The following is a 19,750-nucleotide window of genomic DNA, read 5'->3' as shown; positions in this document are numbered from 1 at the left end:
ATGGAATTTCGTCAAAACGTCTTAGTTACCCAAAATAAGTTAGAAATTTATGATAGAATGGTCAAGTCTGGTATGTTCTTTGCAATTATCCCTCAAACTTATCAATTTCTAGAATTTGTCCCTTGGTTAACCTCATCTTTGTACCCTCAATGGTGTTTTTTCATGAATTCCCTAGGGGAGAATATTTTCCGAGTTTCTTCATTGCTAATTCATCATGCCCTAGCTTTTCCACAGTCTGGCCAATATTTTCCATTTTCCGATGAAACCCTTCTGCTGACTTCTCAAAACTTGTCGACAAAGGATTTTAGGAAATTGTATACCTCCATTTTGTTTCCAAACATTGTTTTACCTTTAGATTCTACCTAGTTCCTTGTACCTTTCTTTGCTGAAGGTGTTGGACCCATTTTGCAAGTAATCATGAGGATTCTTGGAAGAGATGATGCATCAATGATAGATGGTCAAGACATAGGGTTATTTCATTTGATGATGCAACTAAATGTGGTGCTAAATATTCATGCATTTTGGGAGCAAACCATTAATTCTCAGCTCCTTAACTTCAACATAACTGGTTGTTTCAGATTTCCTTCTCTGTTAGTATATCTCTTTCTATATGTACATTTTGAGCAGTTCATGGACCTAGGATTGAATGTTTCAGATCTGAATAGGAATAAGGAAATAGTTGTGAATTGGACTGACATAGCCCAACCAAACAATGAAGATTTCTCCTATTTTCTTTCTTCCTTCATGTCAATTGTTTACATAATTGTCAACAATTGCCTTTCCTATAATTTTTCCAAAGGCCCAATCTTTGTTGCAAATGAGTAGAGATTTAAAGGTTGGAGATTAGTTTCCATTTGAGGATTACACAAAGATCATATTATATGGTGTAGAGTTTCCTCCATATAGGCTGCCAATGTTTATGCATATGAGGGTTTTTTCACCAGAATTCATTAGGTAGAGCTTAATTGTTGGTCAAGTGCATTTTGTCCTGACCAAGAAAGGATATTTGTTCAAGTTGCTAAGGATTGTTGGGCCTTTCATTGTCAATAACATGAAAACATCTGAGGAGGTAGAGAAACTGTTATAGGAAGAATGCAGAGACCAGACTCAGAGAGATCAAAGAATCAATGTTAGCCTTTAACTCAAACTTTGACAAGAGAGTCCGAGTAGGACTACCTTCATGTTGGGATCAACAAGAAAATATTCTTCCATGGGAAACATATGAAACTTTGTTAATGGAGGCAAAAAACAAGATCAACGCTTCCCATGAAAAGACAACAATTCTCAAGGGGTCAACAATTGTGAATCACTTGCAGAGGGACTTTCAATTATTATGGTTAATTAAGACTATCTTCACTGAAAATCCAACCTACAACATAATAACAAATTTGAAGATCGCCTATGACAAAATGATGAAATTTCCAGCTCTTGACTTAACAGTGTGGAAAAAATGTCGAGATTTGATATCACCAACAAAAGGAGTAGAACCTGGAGCTTCCTCAAGCAAGCCTACAGAGAAATACCAAGTAATCAAATGAAGACAAAGCATATATGATGTTAAAATCCCATTGCTAAAATTGTAATATATAGAAATTAATTATTTTTTAATTATCATGTTTTTGGAAAACATTAAAAAAAAATGATACACCACTCATAAATCAATAAATTATTTTACACATTTAAAACAATATTTTACAACATATAATTCGTTTATGTGAGTACTGCTTAAAGAAACTATAATCAAACATACATTTGAAATTGTATATTTAAATACATGGCATAAGCAATTTGGATCTCTATATATATTTGAAATCATTTCATTTTTCATTTGAAATTGTGTATTTAAATACATGGCATAAGCAATTTGGAACTCCATATATATTTGAAATCATTTTAATTTTTCAATAATGTATGTGGGCGCTGCAAAAAGAAACTATAATCACTTATACATTTGAAATTGAGTATTGAAATGCATAACTTTAACCATTTAGAAATATATATATATATATATAAAATAAAAAAATTATAATTATTTAACAAAATTTATATATATTTTTTTTTCAGAAAGAAAAAATGCATAGGATAACCAATTTAAAACTCTCTATATATAAAATTATTATCCGATGTCTTTTTTCATATACTCGTATAAAATCATTGTTTCAGTTCTATCATCATATACTTAACTACTTGAATTGATTTTTAGAATGGGAACATATAATGTTTACATGAAATATACCATATTAAAACCTAGTTTTTAAAAATGTAATTCCTAAGATGAAAATAAAGACTGATTATTCTTCGACTATTATTCTTTAAAAAAAATTATTTTTAAATGTGGAAAAAAATAAAAAATAAATTATTCTTTAAAAAATTTTTATTTATAAATGTAGAAAAAAATTAAAAATAAAAATAAAAAGTACATGCCTCTATTCTTTTAAAAGTTTCTATTTGTATTAAAGAAAAAAGTTAAAATTTATTTATTTTACAAATTACATTACATTTAAAATATTAATTTGAATTTTTTGATACATTTGAATCAGTTATAGCTGGACGATGTATGGGGTGCTGCAAAAGGAAACTATAATCATACATAGACTCGAAGAGTGTTAACATACATGGCATAAGTTAGTGACGTAGATAGATTGTGATTACATTGACCTGGCAAAAGCTGCAGCATTTCGTGGCTGATACAACAATATTCAGCTGAATCAACATTCTAGTATATTGTTATTTCATTTACTTAATTTACAACATATTGCAGTGACATCGATGTAATAATTAGATGGCATGGTCAAATGGACAGATGTAGCATCGAACCATACGATGGCAATGTACATGATTGGGGATAGACGACCGCTTCCATGAAACAAAAACCCTGTCATCGTTCGAACACGACGTAGATGTAGACAGGATTTTCAGGCTTTGTATTAAAAGTTGCAGCATGTATTCTTGATATCAGGAAACGCATTGACAGCATTGGCAACCTATTTAGAACCAAGTGATCTCTCTGCTGCAACCTATTTAGAAGGAATTTTGCTTTTTTAAGAGCCTGGTTATTCAACGTTTGTGCTCAATCTTTCTTTAGTTGGATGAAGACCATCTCATCATTATGCGTACAAGTTCAGACAGTTTAGTCAAATAGTGTAGGCTTTCTGAAAAATGTTCAACAAGCTATTGAAAATATAAAAGCTCAACTCACCATTATGCAGGACATGCTTGGATTTTTAATAAAATGGTGCAGGCTTTCCAATAAATGTTCGTCAAGTTATTAGAAATATTCAAAACTCCGTTCAAAATAAATCGATTGAAATTATATGCATGAAAAGATCAGAAAATATGAGATTAAACAACAAACTATTTTCATGTAAAAAAGAATCCAGTTATCTTTTTTCAAAATTTGATATTTAATCTCAAATCCTCGAATCTTCCATACATTTGTCTCGCATAACTTAATTTTGAACTGAACCCTCTTAACATTTTCAATAACTGGTACTAACAATACGACAAAAAGCTGACCAGAAAAATATGGTATTTCGCATTGTATCCTTCTCGTTGACAGAACAGTGAGACTCGCTTCCATGGGTAGCCTCCCTTTGGCAGAGACAGACTCTATATATTCCAGCCGCTGGTTTAAGAGTCCTACTTTTCAAAAACAGAAAAAACGTTTTTCATTGATTATAATGAAAGTACAATGTTCCAGAGAAAACATAAATCAGCACATACATAATCAGAGTTCATAGATTCTACGTTCTAGGTAGCCTGAGCAAGAAAAATATCGGCTCAATCTCTGTGTTTGTTCTCCATCTCAGCCTAAACAGTCGAGCGAAACACAAAGGATGCAGAGGATGCACATATGTGCAGTCCAAGATCCAAATTCAAAGCTTGTAGACCGACCATGTCAATCATATCCATCATATCAGATAAGAAGTTGGGAGCACAGATTTGTTAACGAAACAGAGTGGGAGATGGAGCCTGCTCAGAGAAATAGACTCGATCTCAATGATAGCCCTCCATATCCAATACAGTCTTAACGGAGACAGTCCTATAAAAGTAACAGAGGAGGCAGATACAAAAAGAAAACAGAGTTTTGTAGATGGCGTCTTCGGTCAGCATTTAGATCATAAAATGTCCAATCCCCTGCAGTGGCAGTGAGCCAGAGTAAAAAAACTGGAATTTTCTTGCGGGCTCTGCGCTGCAACCTTCCTTGGATAGACGATGTGCCTCTCCATTTTGGACCGGTAGATAGGTGAAATAGTGATAGAGTTAAACTCTTTGATCAAAGACTGAATTCTGCATTTTCCGGCATTAAGATTTGGAAAGTTGAGGGAGCCTTGGTCGTTTGCCCAGTGGATAACAGATTTGGAGTCTCCAAAAACTGAAAGATTCGTGAGGCCGAGCCAAAAAAACACAGTACAGAACTCCCCCAGAGTGCAAGTAATTCAGCGCTGGTGTTGGATCCCTTTCCACCGTGCCAGTGGAATCTGTAAAAAGTCTCAAGCCCAAGATGGACGGTCATTTCACAACCACGTTGTCCGAAAGTAGAGGTCCCATCAAAACATCCTACCGGAAAGTTTGACCAGATGTTACGAGGAGGTGGCGGACATTTAGGAATAGGGGGCGGGTTGGTAGAGTGTTCTAGATAGAAGGGGACAATTCTCCAGCTGAAGAGTCAGATGGTGGGCAACACATGGTAAAAAATGAGGGGATTTTTCGTCCGAGAAATGCCCCAGATGGTGAAGTTCAGAGTGCAATGAGATTGGTGTTCAGCAATTAGAACAACCCCAATCAATAAGTGAACTAATCAGATATAGCACACAAGTCCAGACAAAAAAAAGGTATAACACACAAGTCTAGACAGAAAAGTCAAAGGGACAGTGAAGGAAGAGGTTGTTGGCGTCCTCTCAAACATATGAGAAAGACGTAGTTTAAGAGTCCACTTATATAACCTTGTGAAAACCTTGTGGTTCCGTACTATTGAACCCATGCCATGGAATGTAGGAAGGATATATGCATAGGTATATTGTCATGGTATGGTTCGATGCCATCTTCATTTGACCATAACATCCAGATCTGACTGCAAATCTGCAATGTATGTATTAATATGTGTAATGATTATATTTAATGTGTAAAATTTGTTGGGATCTGCAGCGTTTCCTTAAAATCCGAAGTTCTAAATTGATTTTGAATGCATCTCATATCAATACTGGTCGGGACTAATTGATCACCAATCGGGCCTGCAAATTGACGTCTTACCGGACTTATTTTAAGTTTCAACACGTATTTTTACGGTTGGCAAAAATGTGTGCATGACGTCTAAAACACATTGGGGTCCAGTCATTCTGAGGTGTAATTAAAAATTTTAACCGTAAAATTCTATTATATGTAAGTTTACAAATCTCCAAATTATTTATTATAATTAAAGTTGAGTTTACAAAAATCTTGTTATGATGTACACATTACACATAGGTGATCCACTCAAACAAGTTTAATTAAAAATTTAAACCGTAAAATTCTATTGTACCTAAGTTTACAAATCTCCAAAATTATTTATTATAACTAAAGTTGAGTTTACAAAAATCTAATCATAATGTATATATTACACATAGGTGATCCACATTGGTGATCCACTCACACTGCTTAGTACCTACAGAGCTATGGCTAGGGTGCTATATTCTTTTAAGTTCTGGGTGTTGAGAATTAATGAGACATTATGGGAGTAACCGTCAACCATATGAATATTGATGACATAATTTCATGGCCTATTTACTAGCATTGGAATTGACTGTCTTGCAAAACAACTTTCGAATTTACCACTTTCGCCTCTGGCATCTAATTATATGTTGTTCCATGAATTATGTGTTTTATGGTCTTACGTTTTCCTCTGCCATTGCTCTTTCTTGCTAATTGGGAAAAGTAATATCATCGCCACAATCTTTTAATTTACCTTATTGCACTGTTCAATTTGTCAGCATTTGAATATGGCATGCTTTCTTGATCATGGTATCAGCTTATGTACTCTTTATTCACTTATGCCACTAGTTTATTGTAAAACCTGAAAATACTTACAAGTTACGAGTCATGACCTTGATATGTAAACTTTGATATGGTATACAACCTCTGCAAAAAATTTGAAGTAAATTAAGGCGTGATTTCTTCCAACGAGCTTGGGGAGTAGCGCAAACGTAGCCTAATATGCCCTCAAATTCAAGAAAAAAAAGTATGTTCACTTTATTTTTTGTATTCCAATTTATTATGTGTTTTATGGTTTTATGCTACTTGGTAGTTTTCTTGAATCCGAAGTTGAGGATTTTGAATAGTTAGATAAGTTTATTTTGTTGAATTATGTGAGTTTTGATGATAAAATAGCTATGAAGTGTAGTTATTGTGAGATGTATAAGATGAATGTACCATGTGGTTTAGGGAATGGTTGTACAACATCACAACATGATGCTCTTGTTACTCATGAAAAATCATTGGTGCATAAAGATGCAAAGACAAGATGGATAAATTCTCTAGAGAGAAATATGAAACCAATTCTACATCATATTAGATAGGTTGAAAATGCCAATAAGGAAATAGTGATTTCTACAATGAAAGTAGCATATTCCATCTGTCAAGAAGATGTCTCTTTCAAAGTATGAGAAACTTTGCAAATCTCTAATGGATGCAAAAACTCCATATATGCCAAAATCTCAAGAGTACTCTTCATACACAAATCGTAAGTTTGCAAATGATTTTATATATTGCATATCGAAACATCTTGAACAAATTCATATAAAAAATATGCTGGAAAAACCTTTCTTCTCATTAATGGTTGATGAAAGCACTGATTGAACCTTAGAGCAACACCTTGTTGTTTATGAAACATATTTAGATTCAAAGGGTCTTGGGCCACCTATCTCATAGTTTATGAAGCTCAATGATGTAGTGGATGGAAAAGGGAAAACAATATATAATACTGTCAATCAATTAATAAATGTTAAAGGCCTTCAATATAAAGATTTGATAGTTGTTTTTACAGATGGGGCTTCAACAATGATTGGACATGGAAATGGCCTTGTTTCATTTTTGAAAAGGAACAATCCAAACGTTATTACAGTTCATTGTGTGGCTCATCGTGAGTCTTTAGTAGTAGTAGATGCTTCTAAGAAAATACTTGAGTTATTATATGTTGAAAAAATTGCAAACAAAATGTATTCATGGGTTCAAAACTCCCCAAAGAGAAATAATGAACTTAATGATTTGCTTATAGTCATGCAAATTGATGTTTGTGATGTTTTACAAATATATTTAGTGAGATGGTTATCCAGGGGGGAAGTTATTATTAAGCGTGTGAAGCTTATGCCAACAATTTTAATTATGGAAAAATTAGAAAAACACACTTCATTATGGTGTGATAAGACATGGATATATTCTATCCAATATTGTTTACATATGCTAGGGGAACTGAACAAGTTGAATATAACTTTTCAAGAAGAAAATGTAGAAATTACAACTATTCGGTTGACTGTTTAAGTAACTATAACCACATTATCTAGATGGTTTTGAGAAAAGATACATTTGTAGAAGGCACAATTTATCTTTCAAAAATTTTAAGTGTTCTAAAAATGGATACATTGATATTAAAGATGAAGGGACAGTGGTAGATAAACATGAATTATGATACATCTCTATCTCAGCCATGGATATTGAATCCGGTGAAACAAGGAAACAATCTAAGAAAGCTGGTATTGAAAGTACGTAAGAGAGTTGTCAACAACTCATAGAAGGTTATATAGATACTCTCATAGACTCTTTAAATGAAAGATTTCTAGACCTTTATCTTTTTAATGTAGAAAAATCGTTCAACCCTTGTTATTATCCAGAAGAGCGTCGTAATCGTGAGAAAAATTCAGTGTTGGATTTTAAATCTTTTTCAACATTTGCAACATACCATATCAAGTGATGTTGGATTTGTAGCTTTATTTAATGTTAAAGCTTGTAAAAGAGAGTTGCACCCTTTTGTTGATTCATTAAATCTGCCTTGTGAGGGTTTTTCTATGAAAGAAGCGTGGAAAGTCTTTTGTAACACAAAAGAATGACACAAAACTTATCCTAATATGATGAAATGATGGCAAGTTGTGCTCACTATTCCTGCAAGTACAATAGATTGTGAAAGGGGATTTTCTAAACAAAACATCAGCAAGGACATCAAAAAATCAAGGCTAAGGTTGGATACACTAAATGCTTTAATGAGAATATCTTTGAATGGACCTGAATCATCTAATGTTGATTGACATGTAGTATATGAGCTATGAAAAGATGCAAAGTCAAGAAGGACTCTTGAGCTTTGAAAGTTCTTCTAGGTTATGTTTAACAACGAATCTTTGTATTCATATATTCCTATTGATTTTTTTTTTGTAGTTTCTCTAGAAAGTTTGACTTTAAATGAAGTATAATCACGATATATTATTGAAAATCTTTTTTGTATTTTGTCTAAGAAGTTTGACTTTCAATGAAATACACTACAGTTTGGAAAAATCCCACTAGATGTTTTATTTATACTACATTTGCATGGTTTTCATTGTTTAAATAGTCTCACCATAAATTTTTTGGATCTAGAAATTATAATAAAACTAGATTGAAAACTAACTGGTGTCGGTTGTATTTTTATTTTTATTTAATTAAGTTAAAAAAATGAAAAACAGATATTTCTTTTTAATTTTAGTCAAACGGATCCTATTTTTTTGGATCTGGAAATTGTAATAAAACTAGAATTCGAGGTTGTTAGTGAGGGAAGATTGAGAACTTTCACATATAATATACCTATAGATCGGAATATGTTAAAAATAGTGTTTCCAGATTGACAAATGTTTGAACTTTTTGTCCTCTGTACATTGTTGCAGATGTGCTGCCACTGGTAAAACTACATAAAATATTACAGAAGAATGAAAAAGGTTCATGATTAGAATTTTTTGAGCCTCTTTAGAAGGATGAAAAAAGTCAGTGATTAGAATTTTCTGAGCCTCTTTAGAAGAATGAAAAAGGTTCGTGATTAGAGTTTTCCCTTCCTTTTTTTGGAGCTTATGAGGAAAATCACTTCAATCTAGGAAATGTTTGAACTTTTTGTCCTCTGTACATTGTTGCGATGTTTTGCCACTGGTAAAACTACATAAAATATTACAGAAGAATGAAAAAGGTTCGTGATTAGAATTTTTTGAGCCTCTTTAGAAGAATGAAAAAAGTCAGTGATTAGAATTTTCTGAGCCTCTTTAGAAGAATGAAAAAGGTTCTTGATTAGAATTTTCCCTTCCTTTTTTTGGAGTTTATGAGGAAAATCACTTCAATCTGGGAAATGTTTGAACTTTTTGTCCTCTGTACATTGTTGCAAATGTGTTGCCATTGGTAAAAGTACATAAAATATTACAGAAGAATGAAAAAGGTTCGTGATTAGAATTTTTTGAGCCTCTTTAGAAGGAAAATCACTTCAATCTGGGTTTGTATAGGGATTAGAAGGATCTGTATATGCTAGACGTTGTTTATGAATTAACTCTGGTCTTCATCTATTTAAAAAAAAACCCTAAATTAATGTTCTAGCAACGTTTGAGATCATCTAATTGTCAACCCAAAGATAAATTTACCATAACGATTTGTAATTGTTTGATCCTCCTGCTTGAATGGTGAAGATTTATAATTGAATGGTCAACTAAAAGTCCAACGTTGTCCATATTTGTTTTCAAGTGTTTTGCTACTTGAAGGCTGTCTAGATTGGGGATCACCTATTGATATTTCAGCCATTTGTTTTTGTTAAAGATGGATATATCTATGTAAAGTCTGGAAGTTTGCAATTATAAGCACAAATTTGGTAATTTGGTTTAAGGAATGTTGCTTTAAGCAAGAATAAACACTGGTAGTTGTTACTTTAGTAAATTGCCATAATTCCACTAGATCTTCAACAACATACAACTGAATAGTATTATAATCACATTGTGAGGCTTGGATAACCATGCTTTATTCAAGTTGCGGATGTTGTACACTGCTCACTAGCATCACTACAAATGTATTGAAGACTATATGTATGATTCTACCCTAAAGCTTTATGAACAAACATAGAATTATGGCTGGATTATTACATAAAAGAGTTAAATGCTGCAAGATCTAATGCTACTTGTTTATTTTATGGTTATTAGCATGAAAAGTGGTTTATTAGCGTAAAATGTAAAGTGAAAAGCATATAAAATGTAAAAACATCATGAAATTCTCATTTGATGAGGAGGGATTTGAAATTCCAGTCCTGAATCCAATACATCGATATGGCAAGCCACAACGTGTCACCGCTGATACACCATTATTTCAATGGATGGCAGATTCAAATACATTGTTATTGCATTTTTATTAATTTTTAGCGACATCTATTACAACGACAAAGCACGCCAAAATCGATTGTATGTCACATCGAACCATATGACGTCAATGTATTAGTCCACCGATACTTATGTACATTCAATGGATGTAGACCAGGCTGTCACTGGGCTGTCAAAACGGGTGAGCGCTATTTCCACCTCCATGGAAATATAAATGCTATGTCCCTACAACCCTCCTTACGTCATCACATGTTACATCTCCGGCCCGACCATGGATGCATGCATGTTACATGTTACAGCGGGTGACCCGACCATGCATCCATCTCCAACCTCCGACGATTACATCTCACCAAGCTCCGGCGACTCTGCTGTCTGCCGTGTTCCTGCCCGTCTAGCTGCCTGCCTCCACTGCAGCGACGACTTAGGTGTATTAATCACATTTACCAACTCAACTGTACTTCAAGCTTGAACGTAGAAGCCTTAGGACAAGACATAGATCGCTGGTTCGACCCTCATAAACGCATCACTAACCACCCTCATTATCTGCTCAAATCCAAAATTCCAGCAATTCAACCATTGAACAAATTCCCAAGGAGCTCCAGCGAACAGAGGTTACAGAGGGTGATCCCCGCAGTTCATGTAGCACCCCATCTACTTTGAAACAGGTATTTCAAATGCTCTGAGCACTTCAAATTCCTCTGCCTCAGAATTCTCATAGTTGTCAAGAACTGTGAAGTTTCCATAGCTGCCTTAAACTCCCAACACGAAACCCCCAACTAAAACCCAAACTAGCGGGACGATGCAACAAAGGTTCTTTCGACTTCTGTCTTGCGCAACAAAATACAGTTTTTGAGGAATTTCTAACTCCAGGAATTGCATGTAAATATGGCAAACTTCTTATTCCACTGGCCATGTGGGTTCTGGCCATTTTATTGATTGAAGGTAGACAAGATAACCCTCCAGCACAGGCTCCTTCCATAATGCCGAAATTCAAAGGAAACAAAATAAAGAAAAGGCTCGAACAGATGTACGCAACAGGCTAACTGCAATTCTGGCAATGACCCACAACAACAAATTCCCTTATGGTAGTGCCCTGCAGCATGAAAGGTAATCCTCTTAGCCAACTTTCAGTCAAGACTTGTCCTGGATCCTCTTCAGCTTGGCAATCAAATATCCACACTCTGCCCCTGCCTTTTCTACTTAGACAAACTGAAACTTAGGCATATCACGCCCACCAGACTGAAAAGTATGAGGATTTAACTCTCCACTCATACCTGGAGATGATATAGCTGGCGCAGGCTGACTTCCAGGATGGAGTTTTGGGTTATCCTTCTTCCTCGCTCACTGTTGAGCCTCCATACTCCGAAATGGATATGGAAAACTCGTATTGATGTAAGGATAACTCCAAGGCTGAGGCTTGGACCGGGCCTGCAAATCCACAAGCATCTCAAATTTGTTGTGGCTCCTTCATTTCATATTGTCCCATATGCATGCAATCATGCTGCTTTCAAACTGCCTACTTGGCTCTTGCCTCTCCCTTAGACTAAACGATATAATTCCTCCACCATAACATAACCATGAAAATTAATGTAGCATTCCCGTATTTTTAATCAGTCCAATTATTTGATGCCTAGTCATTACATTCGCTTTCCGGTATGTTTAATCAACCCAATATTTCAAGCCTAATCATTTGATTCCCTTTCCAGAACATGAATCATGTCTCAGATCCCATACTCAAACATAAACATGAAGAACTGTTGAGTCTGATAAAATGTACAATCGATAAACATGTTTATAAATTGTGTGGAAATTCAATTTGTCCACCTTGGTAAAGAGATAAGGTTGTCTCAAATTCCCAAGAAGAACTGTTGAGTCTGAAAAAACGTACAATCGATAAACATGTTTATAAACTGTGTGGAAATTCAATTTGTCCACCTTTGGTAAAGAGATAAGGTTGTCTCAAATTCCCAAGAAAATGGCAATTCGTCTCTCCCATGATCATGATCATCGCACATCGTATAGATTAAAAAAAAGATACAATAGCCATTGGAGCCTCTCTCTACCTGTCAACTTTATGGCAAGATCTTCCATTGGCTCAGCTATACAGAGTAAGCCGGATGAGATTCTTTCCATGGCAGGGTAACCCAATTAGGCAATTTTCATAACCAGGTCTGAAAAGGCCGCAATCAACTCCTCTTTGCTTCAATTTACCCCAATCAATTTTCCAACTGAGCCTTTCATCTAGCAGATTGTGAACAACATAATTGAGGAAACACCAAATATCCATTAAATTGTTTGTACGAGTCTTCTTGTAACTTTTGCCACATACATCTTACAGGGTTAGGAAGACGAAAATTAAAGTTTCCTCACTGAAAATTTTTGTCCCATACATGCTACAGGGCAAGGGGAGCAAAAATAAAAGTTTTATATTCTATTTCACTAAGATGTATTTATGTGTGCACCAACCACCGTATATTTAGCTTATATCTGTTCACTTTGTTAACAGAAAAAATATATATTTATGTGTTGACATTATTTAACTCTTGTGCAATATATATATGTGTGTGTGTGTGTGTATTTGGTTATATGTTTTTATATTTAAAATTGGATTCAGGTTCTCAAAAACATTTTAAGCATTCCCAACGCTAGCATGAATGCCTTGATGGTTAGTTACCAGTCAAACTCTGCTGTTTAAATATGTTAGGATTAGGAAAGTATAAGCTATTTCCTATAATCACTCAGGGCTTATATATAATATGACTGCACCATATGACTGACACCGTGTAGAGCAAGAGCAAGGAGCTCAGCTCGTGTAAACAAACATTGCAGAAAATTAATCTCAGCGAACTCAAAAACAACTGCACTTGTATTTACATCATATTTAGCTCGAAGATATGTGCAGTTCATGAAAATAGTTTACAGATATTGAAACTTGCTATATAATGTACGTTCTTTATCTTTGAAGGGTCCTGTATTAGTGGTTAGGATGCATTTTATAGAATTTGAAACTTGTCATATAGTGTAATTTTTTTATATTTAAAAAAGTTTATTGACGAGAGTTTTTTAGAACCAGCAAGTGTGGTTCATCATCAGGTTAAGATGAATAACCAGATCGTGGCTACATCTTAAATAGGGAGAGTAGATCAAACAATAGCTAGAAGAAATAGTTACTATTGACCAAAGAATTGGTTACAATGGACTGGGCAACAAACTTGACCAAAAGATAAGGACAGGAAAATTAAATGGTTAATAAATTAAATAATAAATTAGTTAGTTGTTAGGTCTATTTATTTCTTTTAACCTAAACTAAAACTAAAAATTAATATACTCTAATATAAACTATAGGAATTATTATAAAAGAGTATTAATTATATAACTTAGTTAGTTAAATAGTGACTAATAAGTTTAATATTTAACTAAATATGGAGAATTTTCTTCTAACTAAAAGATAAATAAAAATAAATGAAATTATGTTAATTCTATTATATGTAGCTATTTATAATAATTAGATAATTCGATTATGAAATTTATATATTTTTTAATCTAATAATGCGATAAATAGGGATTAATGCTAACGTATAGTAATCAGTCAATTAATTATTTTATATATGTATTTGGTTATATGTTTTTATATTTAAAATTGGATTTAGGTTCTCAAAAACGTTTTGAGCATTCCCAACGCTAGTATGAACGCCTTGATGGTTAGTTACCAGACAAACTCTGCTGTTTAAATATGTTAGGATTAGGAAAGTATAAGCTATTTCCTGTAATCACTCAGGGCTTATATATAATATGACTGCACCATATGACTGACACCGTGTAGAGCAAGAGCAATGAGCTCAGCTCGTGTAAACAAACATTGTAGAAAATTAATTTCAGCAAACTCAAAAACAGCTGCACCTGTATTTACATCATATTTAGCTCGAAGATATGTGCGGTTCATGCAAATAGTTTACAAATATTGAAACTTGCTATATAATGTACGTTCTTTATCTTTGGGCATTCCCAACGCTAGTATGAACACCTTGATGGTTAGTTACCAGACAAACTCTGTTGTTTAAATCTGTTAGGATTAGGAAAGTATAAGCTATTTCCTGTAATCACTCAGGGCTTATATATAATATGACTGCACCATATATAAGGGACTTTAATTTTAGAAATAAAGGAAGTATCAATTTAAAGAGAACAATATACTTTGCAGAAAAAGTTAACTAGACCAATATAACTGGCAACACAAATAACTCATGACAACACTGGTTGATAAATTTAGTGCCCATACCAATAATTCCAAAAGTGTATGCCGTGTCAGGACCAGGTCTTGGAGGAGTTGAGAATGAAAACTCTCGTGTTGTGTTTCCAATTCCAATCTTATAGAAATATTTTGTGTTAAACTGCAATGAAAGGAAGAAAACTTCAAATATTAGAAGCAACACATTGTTTTGAACTAGAACAAATCAATTTTACTTCAGACAAGTATTTAATTATATCATTTATTTGAAAATAAACATAATGTGATTTTCTACAACAGCAATTTCTTTACAGTTATTTGCTTGGGCCACCATGAAGAAATCTTAGGGCACAAAAATCATCTTGAGAAGATCGTTCCAACTGACATCAATATCAACACTCTTGTTTCTCATACAAAGCACACCCAGATTAGTCACTAGACATACTCCTATTTTTCTCGTGGAGAAATTTTCTCAAGCATTTTGCCAGCAATTCTCAGCCATAGCATTGTCTTGCATCCTTACAAGCTTGTGACAAAAAAAAAAATCAATAATAAAAATAATAAGAAGCTTATTTTACAAGCTTATTTTATATACTTAATAATATACAAAATATACAAGCTTATTTTATAATAAAAATACAAGCTTATTTTAATAAAAATAAAAAATAAAAATCAGTCTGCAGTGGATTTGAGTTGCATGAAATTTATGTCTTTTTATATTCAATATATTGGATCTGTGTTGAGTTTTTATCATCTACAGAAAAAGTTGAGTTGCAACAAATAGATATGTTTTCTGTCCAGTAACATATTATATATAACTTTTTAAATATATCAGGGATTTAAGAACATTTTATTCTATTCCAATTTTTAAAATTTTAGTGTTTAAAATGGATTTTAGTGTTTATTCTATTATTATGTTGTCCTTTTTAGATTATGGTATATGGAGAGCATTAGTGTCTTTACTCTCCTGGTTATGTTTGTAGGGAAAAAATATGTCCTGTAAATAAATGGAATCTTATTTTGCCTTTGTTGAAGAGTCCATAGAGCCCCCCCCAATGGAGTGTGCAGGTTACGAGAAGTATGTGCATCTCCTCGAGCTCAGTGCCATGTGGAAATTCAAGGAATGGCCTGGTTGGTCTAGAGAGGGGTTGGTAAAGGTTGCCTTACAGTCATTGGAGATTACTTTTCGGCTTGTTTTGTCTGTCCTCTGTGACACAAGGACTTACATTGGAAAAGAGGAATGGAAGGCTTGAATCTTTAATTAGTTCCCAGATTGAGTTGATTTCAATGATTTGTGAAAATGACAAGCATGTTCCCACTCTTCAGTTGTCAATAAGTAGTGGTGTTCTTGCTAGGAAAGTTTTCCATGAGGTATGGCAGAGACCTGGTGCTTTACCTGTGGTTAGTAGAACAAGTGAAGAGAGCTTACTTCCTCATTTGGGTACATGGAAAAGCGCTGAAGCTATGGTTTCTAGAATATGGCTTGCCATTGAAGGCCATATGTAGAGGAATCCCTTCACTTTAGGTCTGGGGGAACCAAATATGTCAGGTAAACCTATTTTTGAATATGATAGAATCTGCAAGCCAAGATATTTGCACTCCTCAAAACAACATAAACAGTTCCATAATCCAGAAGATGCCAAACTTTGCAATGTCCTCCAGATCTTTGAGGCCTGGGTATTTGTAGGCCAAGAATTGTTGCACAGAATATATCAAAGAATAGACTCTGGGGATTTCGTAGGAGCATCCACAGACTGTTGGATGGTTGAAAGGATGTGGAACATGCTCATAGAAATTGTGAATTTGCTTCTAGTGATGGACCTAGATGATTTCCTTTGCCTTAAACACCAGTTGGCAATTAGCAGCACTAGTACACTTGCAGGTGCATATTGCCTTCGGTCTGCCCCCCTTGGAGACCTTACAAATGCATGCAAGGAACTAAGACATCTGGTGCCCAAAGTCATGGGTGTTGAGGCTGATCCAAAGGGTGGACCAAGGCTCTAGGAGGCACTTATGCATTTGTTTCTTCACATGGAATTCACTCACATAACACTTTAGGTGCTTATCATGTTGCAACAATACATGTTCTGTTGGCCTTCCAGGCAATAGAAGCCGCGGTGAAAAGGTTTTTCTTCTCATATTAGCAACTGGTAGTAACAGCCATGGAGCATTGAAATGAAGGGTCCATCATATCTAGGTGCTTGTGATGCCCTGCGTCAGATATATTTTGAACCACCTTATTTCCCTAGTGTGGATGGTGCAAAGACATTTTTGGGTTACTATTGGCACTAAAAGTCTACAACTATGGTGGATGGTAGACTGGAAGATCTATAGACAAATCAAGTGAAGTTTACAAGACAAAGAACAATGCCTTTAGTTTTTCAAAGTATTACCCCAAATTCATACATACACTTCTTACATTGAAAATTTTGAATACTATACATAGAATTATATTGGATATAGGATTAGACTCATTTTTGTTCATCCCCATCAGTAGGAGCAATCAATAGAACAGTGCTAGAAATTTGAACAATTTTTTTTTTCCTCTCCAACATGGATAGGATACTAAGGATTCATAGTGTGCAATTCCTCCTTCGTTAAATACTGTAAAAGATTGTCCAAAATTAAAAAGGTAATTATTAAAATTATTAAATTTTACGAGTTGTTTCTTTTTTTAATTTTTCAATTCTTTACCTAAATTCTATGATGAGTTTAATGATATTTATATAATTCATTATAAATTTTAACATGAAATGTAGTTTAACGCTGTTATATATATATATATATATATTTTTTTTTTTTTGTTTTTTTAAGATTTTTTAATTCAATGTGTGAAACTGAGATAATTATAATTTTAAGTTGTTAAGTTTATTTAATGGAATGCATCATAATTTTTTTGATGCATTAATTTTTTTTATATTTAATTAGATTTTTTGTTTTTTTAAGATTTTTTAATTCAACATGTGAAATTGAGATAATTATAATTTTAAATTATTGAATTTATTTAATGGAATATATCATAAAAATTTTAATGTATTAAATCTATATCATATTTAAATATATAATTTAAATTATGGAACATTACAATTTCATTACGGGTCATACTAAATAATTATCCCTCTAAACTAGGCCTCAGAAAATATAATTCTTTTATTTGAATATTTTCTGCTTCAAAATTAATATGAGTGAACCAACTATCCAAGGGTCTTATTGGATCTTGTTTTGATTTATTGATTTAACGATATATAAGATATATCATTATACTATTGATGAGTCATCTTATACGGTGGCTTTATCCAATTTTCTTGTATTGACGAAGATAGTTATCTTATATATATATATATATATATATATATATATATATATATATATATATATTGGATATATTAATAAATTTGAGTGAGCAGTAAGGGGTGAATGAGACTATTCTAAATGTTGTCTCTTGCTCATCATGTCTGCAGTGCTTTTCATGGTGGGTTTCTACTTTGACAGTGATTTTCTTCCTTTGTAGATTGTTCTTCAGAAACCATTTTGATGCTTCTTTTCTATAAAAGTGGTCATACTTTGTAAGTCAAAACACCAAAACCATAATGAAATTTGTTCCTTCATACTTTGGTATAATTGTAATAAAATCCATTATGGCCTCTTCCCAACACTCACTTGGTATGGACAATGGTTCTAGTAGACTTGGTCTCTTGATTATTCCTCTTTTGTATTCAAGCTACATTCCTACCATAAAGATCCACTCATTTCCAAAGTTTTGAGAAAAAATATTACATAATGCATTTTGGATTGACTAATAACATATAATTAGTATAATTTTTTATCTCTACATTTATTTTACAAAGTACTTTGATACTTCTTTATACTCTACTTTAATTTCCTTGCACATGGCCTTGTGTTATTGCTTAGGATGTCATTTAATTTAACTGAATTTATGATAAAGGTATAAATTTTGCCTTTAGTTCTTCAATACTAATTTGTTTTAGTGAGATTGTAAATTTTAGTCAAATTATTTATAGTATAGTATCATTTATAAAATACATTGTTCTTTAATCATATAAGTTTAAATTTAGAACATTGATAATGCATATTGCTTATAATCATTCTCACTCTTAATATCTATAATTTGGCTTAACACTTATCATTTTCTTGCAGATTGACACACGGTTCGCTCGCTTGTGCAGAGCCTAACCCCACGGTTTATAGAGAACAAAAACAATCATTGTAATTTTTCTTTCATGGGTGACTGGCAACCTTTAGTGAATTGCCTTCACCTCTGCAATTTTTTTCCATATAGTTCAGATTGTTTTAATAATCAGTATTAGTAGGGCAATTACTTAGCCTTTACTTTAAAATTTTTACATTTCACACATAGCTTAATTAAGGGGAAAAGTAAGTGGCCATAATCGACACATTTTTTCAATTTGTTTTGCTATTTTACCCAAGTCACATAGCTTAATTAGAAAAGGAGTAAGTGGCCCATAATTCACTCATATTTTTTTACTAACCAAAGCATTTTTACTTCATTAGAATTGGGACTAGGAATTGGTGTTATTAAAGAAAGGGAGTAGCCCTTGCTTCCCTTGCGTCTTTTAGACGATCTTGGGCTTGCATATGAAATATTTCTCAAAGCACTCAGTTTTTCATCTCCCTGTTTAGGCTCACATAGTGTAATAGGAAGGAAGTAAGTGGCCCATCAACCACACATTATTTTATTTGCAGGTAAGGAACAAACATAATTTAGTGTAAGTAGATGAATTTGAAAAGGATCATCGAATATCCACATGACTACAAAATTTGTATGTTCACTCTGCCACTTACACACACATTTCACTACACACACTAAGCTACTCTAAACTTTGAACAAAGGGAATCAAGTGTAAAAAGCTTTTGTACTTAGTTTATTTAAGCTTAGTTTTTCACACCATAAGTGAAGGAAGACACGTAAAAGCAATCATAACTTGAACAAACTAAATTTCCCCACATGGGCCACAAAACAATTTATAGTTTAGGTTAGGACTGTTGGGGGTAGGCATCCAATAAGTCGCCATGGTCATGTTACATTTTAAAACATAGAAGTTGTCTTTTAGGGTGCTTCAAATCCTTCAATCAGTCCACGGAAAAGACAATCCAGGCAACATAGAGACCCGATTCAGAGGGGGTTCGGCTTAGGCTC

The sequence above is a fragment of the Pinus tabuliformis genome, chromosome 2_2 (genome assembly GCF_031772625.1).
Source record: "Pinus tabuliformis cultivar Carrire ecotype Pingquan chromosome 2_2, CPIR1, whole genome shotgun sequence".
Classification (NCBI taxonomy): domain Eukaryota; kingdom Viridiplantae; phylum Streptophyta; class Pinopsida; order Pinales; family Pinaceae; genus Pinus; species Pinus tabuliformis.
The sequence above is the reverse complement of the archived record's forward strand: the minus strand, read 5'-3'. Positions refer to the sequence as shown.